General features: G+C 43.3%; 1 protein-coding gene across 3 annotated transcripts in view; it reads right to left on the bottom strand.

Annotated features, from left to right (window-relative positions):
- fam222ba (family with sequence similarity 222 member Ba) overlaps positions 1-16,468 on the bottom strand; it is a 30,382-nt gene extending 13,914 nt beyond the window's left edge. The window contains exon 1 of one of the 3 annotated variants that reach the window (XM_085469674.1): positions 16,340-16,468. The gene's annotated coding sequence lies outside the window, so the exon portion shown is untranslated. The other 2 variants (XM_085469675.1, XM_085469676.1) reach the window with 2 other exon arrangements.
- Positions 16,469-16,971: the final 503 nt, after the last annotated feature.

The raw sequence follows: 16,971 nt of genomic DNA, 5'->3' as shown, positions 1-16,971 counted from the left end.
GAAATACAATGAAGGAGGGGGAAGGTCGGGGAAATAAGGTGAGAAAGCATGTTTGGATGCTGGTATTATATTAGCAGTTTTTCTATACCAATTATGAGCAAAAGCAATTAGGAGAGCCTAGTCACCATGTTGTACATGGCTTGCGCTAACAGCTGAAGAAGAGAGTGGTGGAGAAAGCAGGCTGCTGTTATTTTAATTGCATGTTTACCCCCAGGTTATGGGTCTGAAATAGAGCCAAGAAAAAAAAATGTTGCAGCAGGAATTCAATGCAACTTCACTGTGTTGATTCTCTCAGGGACAGAAAGAGTGAAATTACTTTTCTTTGCAAGCTGAGTCTGAATAGGAGGTAAAGAAAGAAGAAAAAAAGAGAGCAGGAAGATGAGAACAGCTTTTTACCCTTGAATACCAAACCAGAGTATTCTGTCAAAAGAAAGGGGAAAAAGCCTTGGCTCTTGAGCACGGTGGGAAGAAATAACACTTTGGTATGGCCTTCATTAGCCCATCAGGCTGCACAAACAACAGAGGCAGGAAGGATTGCTGTTGCTAGCTGAGGGACACGGGCGTGTTAGGCTATGACAGGCTGGTTTCACAGTTTCACACAATGGATCCTGATGACTCCAGCACATCCCGAGGCGTTCGGGATGGGCCGTTTGCTTTTCAGTTAGCAGAGATCCCCTCATCAACCCCGAGTGTTATCTCGCCAAAAGAGAAAGGGCGAGAGAGTGGGAGATAGCTCTGATCACGAGCAGAGGGTTAAAAAAAAAAAAAAAAGAAAAAAGAAAAGAAAAGAAAGAAGAAGAAGCAGAAGAGAAGACAGCCAACCCAAACTCAACTTGCACACAAATTGAGAGTCTGTAAAGTAGTGGTTTCCAAGTTGCAAGAGTGTGTCAGGGATAAATCTGTCAAGTAAGGAAACTGCTGCAATACTTTGGGAGAGAGGAAGACAGCTACTTGAAGATGCTCTTCTTTAGAGGGAGGGAGGGGTTTGTGAAACAACTGGGAGACGGTATGAATGCTCAGTAACTAACTGATGAAAGAGTGACAGTTCCCCGAGGTGAGACGGTGGATGTGGAGCGGAGAGAGGCAGCATGCCCCTAGAATACTGCACAGTCCACAGTTGGATTGGCTAAATCTTTGCATAGGTGTCAGATATGGAGGGTTGGTTTCAGGATGAGAACACAGACTCTTAGAGAAGTTGTGCACCATGAAACTGAGAAAAGGACAGTAACCCTGACAGTAAGAGGCCTCTTCTCTTATCAGGCTGACCCCATTTGTCCTGTTTTGTATTTGCATCAGTAGTTCGTAGCCTCTTGGATGATGACCACGGCTCGTCACAGTGGAGATGATGACAGCGACATGGTAGCGAGATGAGAGAATGAAAACGTATCCGCCTGCAAGTGTCCTGGTCTAGCTAGGATATGTATGCCACAGCTATGTCATGGTCATTACCCATCCACCACATAACTGCTGCAAGGACAGCCAGCCAAAGTCCGTTCTTCAACTTGGGGTCAGTTTCACTAACAGCCACTTAAGCCTGCTTGGCTTCCCCAAGAGCTCTACAAAAGTGGAAGGTAGAGCTAAGTGTGCTCAGCCACGTCAAGGCTGGCCAAGGTCAGACGGGCAGACAGAAAGTGCTGGCAGCGGTGCATGCATGGCGTCATGAATGCCAAAATGCTGGGGCCCCTGACTGCGCCGTTTGACAGACATGTTTACACCTGATAGAAAATGCAGTGTGGATGGCCTGCCAAAACAGAGGGGAACCAAAGTGAGGGGTGCCAGCCTAGTTATTTATTTATCTGCAGCAAATCCATCGAGAGCACAGCCAGAAGCTGGGCATGCCTCAGTGAGGAAAGAGCCAGCCTATTCTCAGACATGACTCTTAAAACACTTGAGGGAGGGGAAAAAAAGACCTGACATACAGTAAAAGAAGAGGAAAGCAAAGATTTCATAAAGCAACACTGGAGATTGGAATTGATTTCCTAACTGTTTTAATTCAGCTCAGAGGAGTTCTGATTGGCACGTATTACTGAGAGGCTGTTCAAAAGTCACTCGTGATAAGGTTCAAATACTGGCCACGTCTTTGCTCGGTGCTGCAATTACCATTTGACTTGATCGCTTGGAAGCAAATGTAAAAAGGAAGTACGAGTGCTACCAGAGTGAGGCTGTAGCATCTTGACAATAGTCCTAAATAAAGAAGAAGAAAAGTTTAAGAATCATAGCTGCAAGAACTCCAATGCTAATCCAGCCTTCTGGTAACCATCAGATCACACAACCAGATACAGCGCTCACACAAACACACCATTATCATCGCCGCTCTTTTCATCTCCTCACTGGTGCCACCACATCTGTGTTATCTTCACATATCCTCACATCACACCAGACAACAATGTGCTGAGTCACATGCTGCTGTGTCAGATGTTACACTGTGGGCTTTGGTACCGGACTGGAATATTATGGTTAGACACCAACACTAACTAGAGTAGAATGCAGTATTGTGTATGGTGAGTGTGTGCTTGTTGTGGTATGTGCAGCAAGTGATAGAAATCACCAGACCTGAGGCAGCTGTTTTTTTCAAGCTGCTTGCTTTGTATGTGGCTCTGTAACAAATTGCACAGTTGTCTTAGAAGCAGGATAAAGTAATGCGATATACTGCAATTAGACTCAGTGTACAAAACAATTATATTGATGCACAAAAATAACAAGCCCGACAATGAACTTGTCCCAACACGCACAAATGAAAATGCACGTCAGCAAGGAAATTGGGCCATTTGGCCTCAATACCTACCTCAAAATATCTCAAAGGATTGACTTCCATACTTAGCCTCACAAGTAAAGCTACACGAAGTACTCTGATGGTCAGAAATCTGAGAATGGAACGTCTCATCCTTAACTTTTCCCATCTTACAGCTATAAACCAAAAAAAAGGAGGGACCTACTAAACAATATTCAGCCAGCAGGAGGAGGATGGTCAGTGTGGAAGAATTTGACATTAAAGGATCAGGCGATGCTACCTATTTGACTGCAAGTCAGCCAGGCCCTCTAGCTGGTTAGTGGGGGGAAATAACTCCAGTTAGTGGGAAATAACTTAATGTGCCGAGAGCTAAGCAAGGCAGCATTGTTCCAGCTGGTGGAAAAGGGGGGAAATGAAGATGGAGTGGTTTGATTTCATTTGTTAGCAGGTGCATCCATTTTGTGTTCTTCCCCACCTCTCCTCTCTCAGTCAAAGCGCTTATCAGAAATTGGACACCCCAGTGACAAATTGAGCCTGCGATTAAAGGCAGAAAGAGGAAAGCTTTGTTAAGTGCTGCTGATTGGGATCCCAGGCTGCCCTCACACATGTGAGGTCTGTGTGTGTGTGCGTTTGTGCATCCATGTATGCTTGGTACAGAGCCAGGGGCAGAGCTGACACCACCACCACCTCTTCTCCCATTTTCCCCACTCTCCAGGTGTTCCCACGGCTTACATTTCTGCTCTGAGTAGACAGCAAACAAAACCAAATCAATGCAGCTGTTCACCCAGCTCTCACTCTCTCCTGCTCTCTCTCTCTCTCTCACATACACAACATGTAAAGAAAACGACATACACACACGTACATATGCACTAGTGACTTCCCCCTGTAGGAATAATGACCTCCTCTGTATATCCACTGCCTTATTATTGACATGTATGCTGTGTTTAAGAGAGGGAAAAAAAGTTAAGTCTCTGTGTGTTTGTCCCACTCAGACCCATATTATTGACCCAGTATTAACCAGCTCTGGCCTGTTTGCAAGGGCTGAACTGATTTAGTGGGGGTGCAGGGTCAGAGCAGCTCTGCTTAGCAGAACTGTGTAAGTGCTGACTCTCACAAATCATCCTAAAAGGGCTTAACACACAAAAACAGCTTCCAGTGTTACACAGGCCTGCTGTGAGAGATTTATCCACTGTGCCATTATACTAACTGGCCTCTCTCCCATATGAGCTGTATAGACACCAGTACAAACACATAAAGAAAGAACTTTAATTAGACGTATGCCTGATCCAACTCTGCGGGAAAACTCACGTCAACAATTCTGCTTTAATGCCCTCCATTACAACTGTGTTTACCAGAATTCTTCCTATTTAATGCCGTCGCATTTCTCACATGCTTGGTTTAGATAACTTAAAGTCTTAAGTGTGGCTTGTGAAACACTTGTGAGCACCAAGTGGTGAAAGAATATCAGTAATTTTAAAAATCTAGATGCTTCAATAACTCAGGGCCATGCTGCAATTAATAAACACTGACCTCTAAAAGAATTTTAGTGAACTAGCGCTTCATCTTAAACTCTGGTATGTTGTATGCTGTTTAATTGCTTATTGGTTTATAAAAGGCAATGTGTGGAAAACACTGCAACATGTTTCAGCTTTTAAAGCCAGAAAATGCAGGTTTTTACCGTCCACTTGTTCAGCTGGTAAAAATAGATTAAAGAGTTGCAGGTCTGGTGGCGACGACCAGATCTGTTGTCATACACGTCAAAAACAGATAGCCATTTCCCTGTTATAAACAACATTGTATATGTATTCAGTAAAGGCTAATCTACGTCCCTCCAGTGTCTATTAAAGGTTGGGAAGGTCAGCCGCCTCCATAGCAGCTCTAACATTCAGCCTGGCCTTCCAGCGATGCTGAACCCAGCCCTTCTCGTATCTGGTGGTCATCTGAGAGAGGACAAAAAAAAAAAGAAGGCAAATGCAGCTCTTTCTCCAGTGGACAGCACTGTATGAGAGGTGCTTCTTTTGCCCCTGGCAACACACAAGACATTTGCAGGTTTCTTTCATCTCCAGAGTTTATGTGCGTGCCTCTCCACCCCAGCTCTTTCCCCAGCACACAACAGCTCGGGGTATCGGGCAGCCAGCCGGTGACTCTGTGGAGAGCCAGGCAAATACAGGCCCAGTATGGCAAACATATCACCTCTGTGTCTGCATGGGAACATCTGGCCCTCCCAGGCTGTGAGGGCCCCTCCGTCTGCCTGTCTGACAGTGAGCCTACACACACTCTGTTGGTGTATACTGGTGTTGTCATGGCTCCACAGTTTTTACTCCTACACAGGTACTGGTTTATTATACAAACAATCAACAATCTCTACAATACCAAAGCAAACAGGCTAAATGTCATAATCAAACACAGGACTATTTTATGAATATTAAATTAAATCACTGAGCAGCTTTAATTCAGAATTTGAACACAGCCAGATACTGAAGTTAATACTGTTTTGCACAGACAAATGTGTTTATTTTGCAAGTGAATTGCAAAATTCAGCTGCAAAAGAAACCGTTAACTGCTACATGCAACCATTAGTTTGCTCTTTTCTGTGATGAAAAGAAGCAGATTTAACTTACCTTCTAACCATTTCAGACAGTTCTGACAGAGATTATAAATAAATAAAAGGCCAATTAATCATGAAAATGGTTGATATTTATCTGTGATTTTAAGCTGGTTAAATGTTCCAAGATTTCGCAATGAAGACAAAAATATTTTAAAGCCATTAAATAATGTTTTACGATGGAGATTTCTTCATTTCCCCTAGCACAGATCAGTAAATCACAACAAAAACATGACAAATAAATTGAAAACTGGTAAACATTGGCATTGGCTTCTGAAGCTTAAAATATTTAAGTATACTCCTGTAGCAGTGACATAGGGTCATGTGAGTAACAGAGTTAACCCAGCTGATTAAAACTCCTTTTCCTGTCCCTAGCTCCCCCTCTCTCCCTGTCTTGCATCATGCCTGCTCATACAGATCTCCTGTGGCCGTGCAATGATTCAAGACTGATGAGGCGTGCTCAAAGGTCTATGCCACTGAACACAGCATTAATGCACCCAGCAGCAAATTTTTTGCCATCGACCCCAGTTCCCTGCAATAAGGACAGAGCCATCAATCAGGCAGAGATAGCAGACACCAGACACGGGCTGATGAAGTAGGGGACTTTGGAGCTAATGACAAATGGATCTCTCAGATATGGTCGCAGTATAGTATGACAATCCACCGAGAACACTTGACCTTTAGCAAAACCCTCAGCCACTTTTTGCTAACATCATGCAAACTGCTAAGAAGGTTAAAAAAGTGTTGTTGTTGTGTGAGAACTCTGGGGTCCAGCTGAGTCTCAGCCCGGTCACTGTCAGAGCTACTTCTCACTGGCCCAGCCCTCCTTTTTTCTCACACCAAAGCTCTGGGAGTGACCTTCAACAGGCATGCTTGTCCTGCTAATTGGGGTCTCTACAGAGCACAGCAATCCACCCCCCACACTGCACTGGAGGACGAATTGTGGGACAGAGGAAGCAGAGATAGGAAAGCAATGTTTTTGCGGCAGTGGTAAACAGACAAGAAAGTAAGTGTGTGTGTGTAATAATATTATATATATATATATATATATTCATGCCTTTTTAATTTGTCATTTATTAAAATTATAAAGCTTTTAAATTTAATGTTGCTGAAACATCAAAATAATAATAATAAAAATAATCTATCTGATCGGGAAATCACTCATCTTTGGAAAAGAGAGTTTGTTACAGAGAAATGGCTCTTTCCAAAATAAAAGCTATACTATACGCTTCTTCTGGGGCATATTCTCAGCAGCATATTACACATATCAGGTTCTGTGAAGTAGCGTAACATAAGCAGCATGGAAAGTGATAGGAAGACAGCATCTGCAGACTGTTCAAGTTTCTTTTAAGTGTTCTTTATTTTCTGGCGTTGCCTTTCAACAATTGTTTCACAAAAACATAAGAACCTGTCAGTCAAAATCTCACCTGCTTTATACAGAATTCCACTCACACCTGGATCTCATTAACCTCTACCATTGGGAAAACAGGGTAGACTAAATAACACAGTCTAGACAAAGAAACAGGAATAAAATAATTTTTCCACTTAACAAACTCATTCACCCAACTAAACAGTTTGAAAAGTCAATCTCTTCACTTCATTAGGTTATTTTAAATGAAATAAACAATTTTACACAAAAGAAACACCCCTTCATTTGGTTACACCCAATTGACATGATCAGTGACATCATATCCTATAAAATCAGGAAGTACTGGGGCGGCCCTTCTGACATACTTGTTTTACACATAGGACCTGCTCAAAGGAACAAACAGTAGTAAGTATAACCAAACTACATAAACAAATGAAAGAATCCAAATCAATTAATGATGAAGTGACATTTAGCTTTAAGTACCTTTGCACAGATGAAATGAATATAACCAATGCTACCACAAACAGACCCGGGATAGTATGTAGAGCCAAGGTTGCATGTGCTGTGTTTACATTAAAGCATTATGATAGACTATAGGATAACGGAACACAAAATAACAATATATGCAAGTGACAAATGGCAAATGAATTCTGTCCTAGCCACTTTGTCACAGGTCCCCATAAGGAGAATCATGTGCTGTCTAAATGACTCGGGTAAAGTTTGTAGCATGCCTGCTTGTTGTTTTTGTCTGGTTCCACTTGACTTTGCACTAGGATGATGTCGGTGTAAATGTGCAGTCATATTCGTTGTGTTCCCGCTAGTGCCGTCAGCGTTAATCTCGTTAAAATGACATAACGCGGCAAATCTCCGTTAACGAGTTAACACGGATTGTCCCGTGCGTGAGGCTGGACGGTGTCAACACGTTAACAAGCTAACTGCGCTAACGCACTAGTTCCCACCAATTGAGCATTGCGTGGCACATCCGACATTGTTTTACTTTTGTCCATGATGCGCTTACCATCAGGGTATATATGTATATGTGTATATATATATATGAGAGAGACCTATATTTGAGTGAGTAAATCCATTTATCTCATCAATTAAAACTGTGAAATAACATGATATCAGAAAAAATGCAATATGAATGGGCCAACAGGGTCAGTGCTCAGCTCTCAGGAACATGGAAAAGACAGTGACACGGTTAATTTAGAGCAGGCTCAGGCTGGCTGCAGCTGTACACTCTGCGTTTGCCAACACATCATCATATCAGGGCCACTTCCTATCAGTGTGATCAGCACTCAGTTTAAAAGAGGAAAAAAAAAAGAAGAGGGAAGAAAGCGTACAGGAAGTCATCCTGTAAAAACAAGATACAGAGAGCCCTTTATGGTGGGAAAAAGTCAGTGGACCATTTTCTCACAAAATGTTTAAGTGTAAAAGACATGTTTGTGAAGGAATTAGAAGACATGGAGTGAACCTGGTAACCATTTTAAAGCAGGTTTGTGATAGATCCAGTGAATGAGACTTTAAGCGAGAATAGCCATGAATAGAAAGGTCTGCATTTAATTTGCTAATCCATCATTCCAATTGTAGTCTGTAACAAAGGAAGAGGAGAGTGGTGGGGCATTCAGAGGCAATGGAGCATGCTGAGGGGTGCGTGTGTGGTTCTCCATGGAGCTAGAGAGGCCATGGCCCTTGGCCCTAAAAGCCTAGCCAGCACTGGGAAGAATTGGTTCTGATGAGCTCAACGCAGGCAAGACTAATCCCTTCATGTCCAAAGAATTGTTTAACTATGTTTGACTGATTAACCCAAACCCCTCGTTTCCACTTACAATCTATTTGTTCAATCAAGTCCCCTGCACTCTTCATGCTGCAGTGTGTGGGTGGTGATGGAGAGGGAGCAAAAGAACGAGGGAGAGTAACAAAGGAGGCTGCAAAACAATCCATTTGGAGGAAGCATACAGAAGTCAAAGGACAGGGTTTTTTGTTCTTCTTGCAATTCTGCAAATGCACGAGTTCCTGCAAACCAGCTGTTGCGAACATTCAAAGGTCAGAGAACTCTCGCCTTGAGAGATGTCAACTAGAAGGCCAGGAGAAGTGGTGCTAGCATACCACACTGGGATGCTGGTCTTTAGTAGCTTCCTAGGAAAAGGAAATTTAAAGGCACTCTCCCCTGCGTGGAAAAGAGGTTGCCAGGAAGATTAACCCAGCTTCCTTTTATAGCCCCTGACAAGAGGTTAAATCACACATTACACTGCCTGAAATGTGTCTCAGTAATTAGATCAAGAATATTACTCTCTCTTCTTCCCCTTGCAGAATGCAGCTGATCAAAGTCTAATGATGGTGTCAGTGCCATTGGCAGTGCTGGCTGGGTAAATCTCCCCATCGGGATGGCAATCTGTCAGGGCCGCAAGTCCTGCTAAACAGCACAGGACATGAGCACAATGGTGCTTGACACAAAATAGACTAAATGAACCGCATCCTTTACCAACAAGCCGTCCATCAGCGGTGCACCACTAAAATTCATCCCTTTGTTTGAGGTCTACAACTGTGTTTATATGTACACAATCAACTGAGTTATATAGAGAGGCTGGTGACATCTGTGGGTTTTATCCTGATAACTGTAAAACCCACGACCAGCTTATCTGCCGTCTTTCCATGCCAGAGCAGATCTAAGCAGCACCTGGTCCCTTGATGGGGTAAGCGGGCTACTGGCTATTAATTACAGAAAGCTGACACGCAGAGAAGGCAAGCCCTCGCAATGAGACCCTGGGACGTCAGATACACAGCAAGACGAATGCTTTTCTGTCACACAGCAACATGACCTGCCTCAGGACTCTTTACTGCAAGTACTTTCAAGTATGCCTTTCAAATTGTGGCCCACCCTTCTTCCTTTGCTCCCACCCTGTCTCCCCCCTCTATCTCAATCACATTCTGCGGATGTTACACTACTTCAGGGGATATTTTCTGACTAATGCAAAATGCTTGTGCAGTGGCATGATAAAAGTTGGCATTTTCCTTTTCTAATCCAATGCTTCCTTTGTAAACAACCTCGCTTTTTTTATGTGTGCGCATGTGCTCAGGGACGCAGGCAGGGGATGCAAACAAATCGCACGTAATGGTCAATTTCATTATTTGCTCTCAAACTCAATGGCCGCAAACAAAAGGGGGAAATGGCAGGAGATATGCCAATCATTTATTGTTGAAAGATGCCTGACGAAAGAGGCCCTATAAACCTGACAGCTTTTTCCTTTTGTCAGTCCTTAGCACAATCCAGCTTAAAACGGGAACCCAGACAATGGACTTCTGCAAGAGGTCTGACCCTAGTCTTAACCCCATACAGGTGGTACACATGAAGCACAGACGAAACATTGCAATGGGAGGCCTGCTCTCAGAGATCTTTTAGACAAGCACAAAGACAGCTCAATGCCACTAAAGTGAATTTGCTGAAAAGCAAATCCCCTTGAATAGATGAATGGTAAAGTCTCATTAGGTGTGGACTAAAAGCATCTGTTAAAGAGCGAGTCATGAAAAGTAAAACTTTACAACTAAATAGCAGTACCGTATTATGCTGTGAAGGCTGCTCCCTTTCAAGTGTTGTCAGAAATGCAATAGTTGTGGTTCAAAGTTTAAATAGCTCATTTTTCAAACTCTTCATATACAAGAGGGGAAAAATGATCTGAATCTGTTGAGCAAAGAGCAAACTTCATAATAAAACAGCTACATCAAGTGTGGTCTTCCAGTTCAGAAGAATAATGTGACTCTTGTCTGATTGCTGCTCAGTTGAGTCCAACTACAGAGTTGAACTATGAACTGTGATTAAAGCCAACATCCCCCTACAGAGCGACAACCGCATCTCTGCACATTCCAGGAAACTCAGCCAGCTGAACACAGCAAATACACCGGAGAGGAGGAGACATAAACAACGTAAGATAGTTTGAGAGCTCACCGATGTTTACTGTCTCACTAAGTGCATTTCATCCCCATTGCTTTCACAGCAGCAGCGGTATTTCAGCATTCAGTACAGAGGGGCTGCTGATGCCACAGGTCTGTGTACAGAGGGCTCAGTCACAGGCTGAAGAGACTGTTTGGACAATGTAGGTGTCAGACACACTGCCTGTCTGGAATAACGATTCACTTCAGCTGCTACAAAACATCCTCTGGTTCCTTTATGGAGAAGGAAAAAAAAACCCAAAACTATCTTGACTGTTTTTAAAAGTCTAAGTGTTGAAAACTGATAAGGAATTTCTTTGTTTGAACTGGTGCGTTGCTACCAGGGAGAAAGGTCTGCATTTGCTTCAAATAGGCACTGAATGACATGCCAGAGATTAGCCTCTGAAGGTCACAGTCTTAGCCTATCCTTTCAGATGCTTTTTACAACGGAACCCCAGGCCCTTTTGAACAACAGGAAGAATGTCATCTGGTTACTTTTCAAGGCACGGAGATACCATTCACTGTGGCCAACAATGGAAGCAAACAGGACCAGAGGGTTAGGAGGTTATAAAGGACCCCATTCTAAGCACCACTCTGTCTCCAGCACGCTGCACGGACACAGAAAAAACACACCCACACACTGAGGCCCGGAGAAGTGGTGTAACTGATGATAAGCTGTGGAGGGTCATGGCAAAGCGCTGTGCACTGACCGCTCTCGACAGCTCTCTCAGCACAGCCTACGTCCCTTTCCAGCACAGAGCTTAACACCCAGACCAAGCCTCTGAGCCCCATACCCACTGTCAAAGTCATTCACTGCTTTGTCAGTTTGAAAGACAACTGTATGATACCCTAAAGTATATCCTTCAGGCAACTGTGACCTGCTCAAAATTACATAGAGGAAAAAAACAAAAAAAGTCAAGTAGATGAAGTCAGAATGGACTGACCCAGATGTAGGCCTGCAACTAAGCTTGTATTTGGGCAAAAAAGATGAAATCTAACCTTGTAACAGGAGGGGGAAAAGGGAGAATTTTAATATACCAGTGTGCTATTTTCAATGACCAGGCCTTAACAAAAATTATGCCATTATTCAGGTTGTAAAGCTTGTCCCGAAAAAGGCTCTCAGGCAACAGACAGAGCTGAAATACTTCACCAATTTAGTGTCTAATGAACCCTCTGAAATATTAAAAATAAAGCCCAATTAGCCGAGAGCATTTTACATCTCCTCCCTCTCTAATCCTCTTGTAGCTAAGCTTTATCTAATGTCTGTGCCAACTATGACACTTTGAGCTCACTCTCCCCTATATCCCCACCACTTGATATCCTCTACAGCTTCACTGCTGCTTTGTTGTGGCATTCTTTCTGACCCCACAGACTTGAGTCAGACTCTGAGCCTCCCTGTCGGTGGATAATGATGCCCTGACATGTACAGTTGGCATGGTCAGTGGAAAACTGCAGCAATAACCGTGGACATGCTAATGGCATCTATTAGGATCACTTAAGAGTGATATGGGACTCGTCTGGCGACCTCTTATTAGACAGCGCTTGGTACTAGGAGGCGGAGAGTGCCCGTGGAGGGTCAGTGATCCAACTGAGATGCCCTTCTCTTGTGCCATAAACAGATAACAGTATCTGCCCTGCTCTTCTGCTGTTCCTGTGAAGATGGAGGTGGATAAACAACCCCGTCATCTGCAATGCCTCTGACAAGCCTGATCACACAGATGCTCTCCTAGACCTAGCCCTGTTCGTCCTACTGCACTAACTGTTGTTATTGCTGTGAATGGCACTGTGAGGCTTAGAGATTTGTCCATGATTACCCTCAAGCTGAAGACATAACAGTTTCAGAAAGCCCTTTGCTCCTTGTGTTTGTAACATCACTCCCTGGCTTAAGGGCTCGGCTTTGCTGATTATGCAAACTACCAAGCAAGAGTGGGGCTTTATTTTTCTTTTCTTTTTTTTGTTACCCTAATTGGACCTGCCAGCTAGCATGCAAATCTATGCACAAAAATGCAGCAAACAAAGAAACAAACTGTATCTTCATATGAAGGCTACTGCCTGCGGTCACTGCACAAAATAAAAGCACCCACATGAACCAAACTGAATACCATGCAAACAGCTGACCCACAGCCTCAGTCCTGCAGTTGAGTCTCTTTTCTCAGAGATATCCAGAAGTTGCCCATCATGTTGTAAACACTTGATCTGGATGTATCATGTGGCTGCAGTTCTCTATGCTGAGTCTGACCTGCGTTTGACCCACATACTGAGTCTCCTGACTTTCTCACAGAGGCTACCAAACATCTGTTCACTGTCTGAAACCAGACTCATTCAGCTGAGAAGACATTGGGTGGCCTCAGAGAGAGTTTCTCCAAGTGGTGGGTGGCTGAGTGGGTGAGTGTGGGCTGACAGCTGCCCTGGTGATGGGAGGACTGAAAGGTGGAGCTGGCGGAAAGATCAATGGTACCTAGGAAATCTCAGTCCTTCTGCCTGGCACCTGGGTAGAGGGGCAGCCTTATTTAGCAAATGGAACTAGTCAACAAATCATTCTCATCTAAAATGATCAAGTGTGGAAAATAGAAAATATGCTGGGCATAAAATTCACTGACAACACCTGTGAGCGATTAAACATACACAGGACCCTGCAGGAAAAGAAAAAAAAGAAAGGTACACATGTATTGCACTGGGGGAAGAGCACACGGTTACACATTTCCATTTCAAGTACAGTCTCTAAAATGCTACATCAAATCACTGGCTTTGAATGAGCATCAGCCAAGAGGCTCATTCCGGCACAGAAAAATCATTGCATCAAAAATATGTTGGTTAGCTGAGCAATTTCACAGTCAACAATCAGAGGATCGGGACTCTTCCTCATCAATGTGTTTTAATGAGCTCCCCGTGAATCCCAACAACAGCTGAAACATAAAAGCTGCCTAAGTTCTCTGGTTCACTCTTTGTACCTTGTGATCTGTTATTCATAGTCTTGCTCTGAAGTCTCTCAGAAATAAAGCAGAGCTTTGATGTTATCCTCTTATTACTGCTGTCTGAAACAAGCCTAATGTTGGGAATCAGACAGTTTGGCTGTCGAATGGAGAACCTTCTGCAACACAAAACCATCTGGGCTTCAGTGTAAGGTGCTCACAATGATTGGTTTGAACCTTGTGAAGCTAGTCATCACTCACTAATATCTGCTTTGCCATGTGTTTGCAAGAACAACGTGTAAGAATAGCGTCTGGAAAACTGCGTAGGCGTGCATTACAATCACACTCGACTTATTCTAAAGCCTCTAATCATGTGTGTTCTCTACAATATGTAGCTTTCCCCCCCCCCCCCCATGCCATAGTTTTACGTCACCTGCGGGCCACAACAAACAGAGGCAATAGCAGCCAAGATGCTGCACAAGTACTTTAGAGGAAATTGCCCTCCTCTGCCCTTAGTGTAGATCAATATGTTCAAATTTGTCAGTGGCTGGCTGGGAAGGTGAAAAAAAAAAAAGGGGGGAAAAAAAACTTTGCTTTTCTTTCAGTTTGCCCTCAGCAAAGACTCAGGATTTGTGGTGACAGGTCAAAGAGTCAGCACATGACTCATGGGCAGAGGAGGAGAGACACTTTTGAAAAGGCATGCAGAGATCTAATTAACACATACATTCAAGTGGTATTTCAATTTGCTGGAACGCTGTAATTTTCTACAGAGCTGACCAGCGTGACATGAACGAATGAACCATGCGCTCATGACATCCAGACTTATCTGCAGCCTCTATAACTAAGAGCAAACACGTCATTTTGAGACCTAAATAGAAGCAACCACATACCCAGTGGCACACACACAGAGATATATTCACTGACATAACTGCTGTCATTAGAGGTGAACTGCATTTTACAGATGGGCAGAGGCCTTATATTAATTTGCTGTTGAGCCCCAATTAAGCTTCATTGTGCTGGGAAACATAGCATCCCAATGCAAAGAGGGTTCCTGCTACACGATAATTGCCAAAAAAAATAAAAATAAAAAATACAGTTCTAGGGACACCCCCCGCGCCCCCCGAGTTTCCCCGACAACAAGGTCTGAAATTTAATTATCCGCTCTTTGGAAAATATAGAGGAAGAAAGCTACATTGCAAAACTGCACTTCTGGGCAAGTAATGTGAGGCTCTTGTTTGAGTAAGCGCTGGATATCACAGAGCACATCCTTCCCTCGTTGCTATAGACTAGACAGTCCCACCTTTGTCGTGGTAAAGAAGAGATAAAAGGCTTTTTTACATAACGACAGATTATTATTTTATTTATTATATATATATATATATATATATATATATATATATATATATATATATATATATATATATATATATATATATATATATATATATATACACACATTTTTATTTCAAAGGGGCATGCAAATGTAGACAAAACACTTTTATTAGTTTATTTTTTTAAATCGCTGGATATTTCACAGTTTTATCATCTTACCATGTGAAGCACAAAGCAGATAACTTCCATAGTCCGGTCAGTCATAGAACAGAAGAGTTGCCTTTTAATCAAATCCGTCACAAGCTCCATGACATTACAGACCGATTACAGCAATAAAAGCAGAGCAGCCAAAGACAACACGGACAGGCTGTGACAACATTAACATTCCGCCGTGTAAAGATTGGGCTCGGAGGGGGAGAAACGTCGATATGATCCCATTAGTTAAGTGCGCCCTTAGGATACCCGAAATTTGATCAGAGATAGACCTTTTCCTTCCAGACACGAACCATTAGACGTGCTAGCATTAAAAACAGAAGCTGTTCTCGTCCTCTGAAACTACTCCTGCACTCCTCCTCCTCCACCTCCTCAGCGGTCGAGGTTGTGCGGCAGGATCAGGATGAGCTCGGTGACGTCAACCTTTTGTTATCACCTTTAACACTTGCTTTTGCAGGTGGAAACACTTCCCCGTGGCGTTATGTTTAAGAGGTGCCATTTGCAGACGCGCCTGGAGAGCAAGGAGGGCGCACAGCATCTGTACAGTCGAGTGGAGACGGCCGAGACTCTAAATCTTGGCAAATGGTTGCACGCTTTCATGATTATATCGGACACTAGCCAGGGGTAGACAACTTTGAAGGTAGCAAGCAGTATAAAATAACCTAACTTGTAACTTTCATCCGCAACTGGCTTCTTATTGGAGAACCACTTACGATTTAGCTTGAGATGAGGCGCAAAACTACCTGCATCATTGTTGATGACATTTTTAATCTGTGAACATACGAGTGTGATGATGATGACGATGATACTTTAGCAGGCAAATACAGCTCAGCTTAATCCGCACTGGTGGCTGTCACATTGCACAATATAAACTAGCTAACCAGCTGAACACAACACAACATAAGCCCAGTTTGTACAGTTATCATCAGCTCTAATCGAGAATTTATGGCTTTTCCCTCTAACTAAAACATAGTTGAGTATCAGAGAGATTTAAGCCTTTGATGGGAGCTTTACAGTAGATACAGGGCCAATGCAGGAGAGCAGTACAGTTGCTATAAACCTGTATGTTACCAGTCAGCGTGCCAGCTGACTGCCCAGGCTCCTGGCTAGCTAACCTAGCCAGCCAGTCTGAAACATACACAGTCCCATTGTTGCCTTCTCAACCTTTCCTAATATTTACGCCACACTCTCAGAGGACGTCACACGGTGTCGGACAGCAGGCGTGTTATAAAGATACAACTACTTACTCTCCGTTTACCTCTGCGAAAGGCATCGTTTAGTACGTCGCCATGGTTTAAAACGGACAGATTTTCTCCCGTTGCCCTGTGCTGCCGAATCACTGCTGTCTGCGGCAGCAACTTCTGGCGCATGCGCTGTAGCTGGGACCGTTCCAGACTGCGCCGTGCGCTGAGCAGGACGCCCGAGTGGTTTAAAGGGACAGTGAACTTGAAGCGCGATTGGACGGCTGAATATTTAGACGTGAAATTAGTGAAATACATTAAAATAGTTCCTACATAGGCCAGTAAATAAATATTAGCCTTTAGCTGTCTATTTTTCTTCAGTCTAATTAGATTTGGTTAACGAGCTTTGTAGACAAAATAACAGCAGCTTCATCAGCTGTGGTAAGGTATGAAACATATTATGGACTTACATATATGACAGTGCTCCTATCTAAAGGGTACACGCGTTTACTGAATGGTTTCAGGAGTGTGAAAATGGTGTAAATCATGTGCTATGGCATTCAAGTCAAGTCAAGTCAAGTGGCTTTTATTATCATTTCAACCATGTACAGTGGTACAGTACAGAGTGAAATGAGACAGCATTCATCGGAGTTGGATTTATAATTTATTCATCACAGAAAATTGGAAATTCTTTTGTT

Source organism: Copadichromis virginalis, linkage group LG10 (assembly GCF_057382275.1).
Source record: "Copadichromis virginalis isolate Kocher_CV1m ecotype Utaka linkage group LG10, C_Virginalis_male_GT1.1, whole genome shotgun sequence".
NCBI classification, from domain to species: domain Eukaryota; kingdom Metazoa; phylum Chordata; class Actinopteri; order Cichliformes; family Cichlidae; genus Copadichromis; species Copadichromis virginalis.
This window is presented reverse-complemented; position numbering and strand designations above follow the sequence as displayed.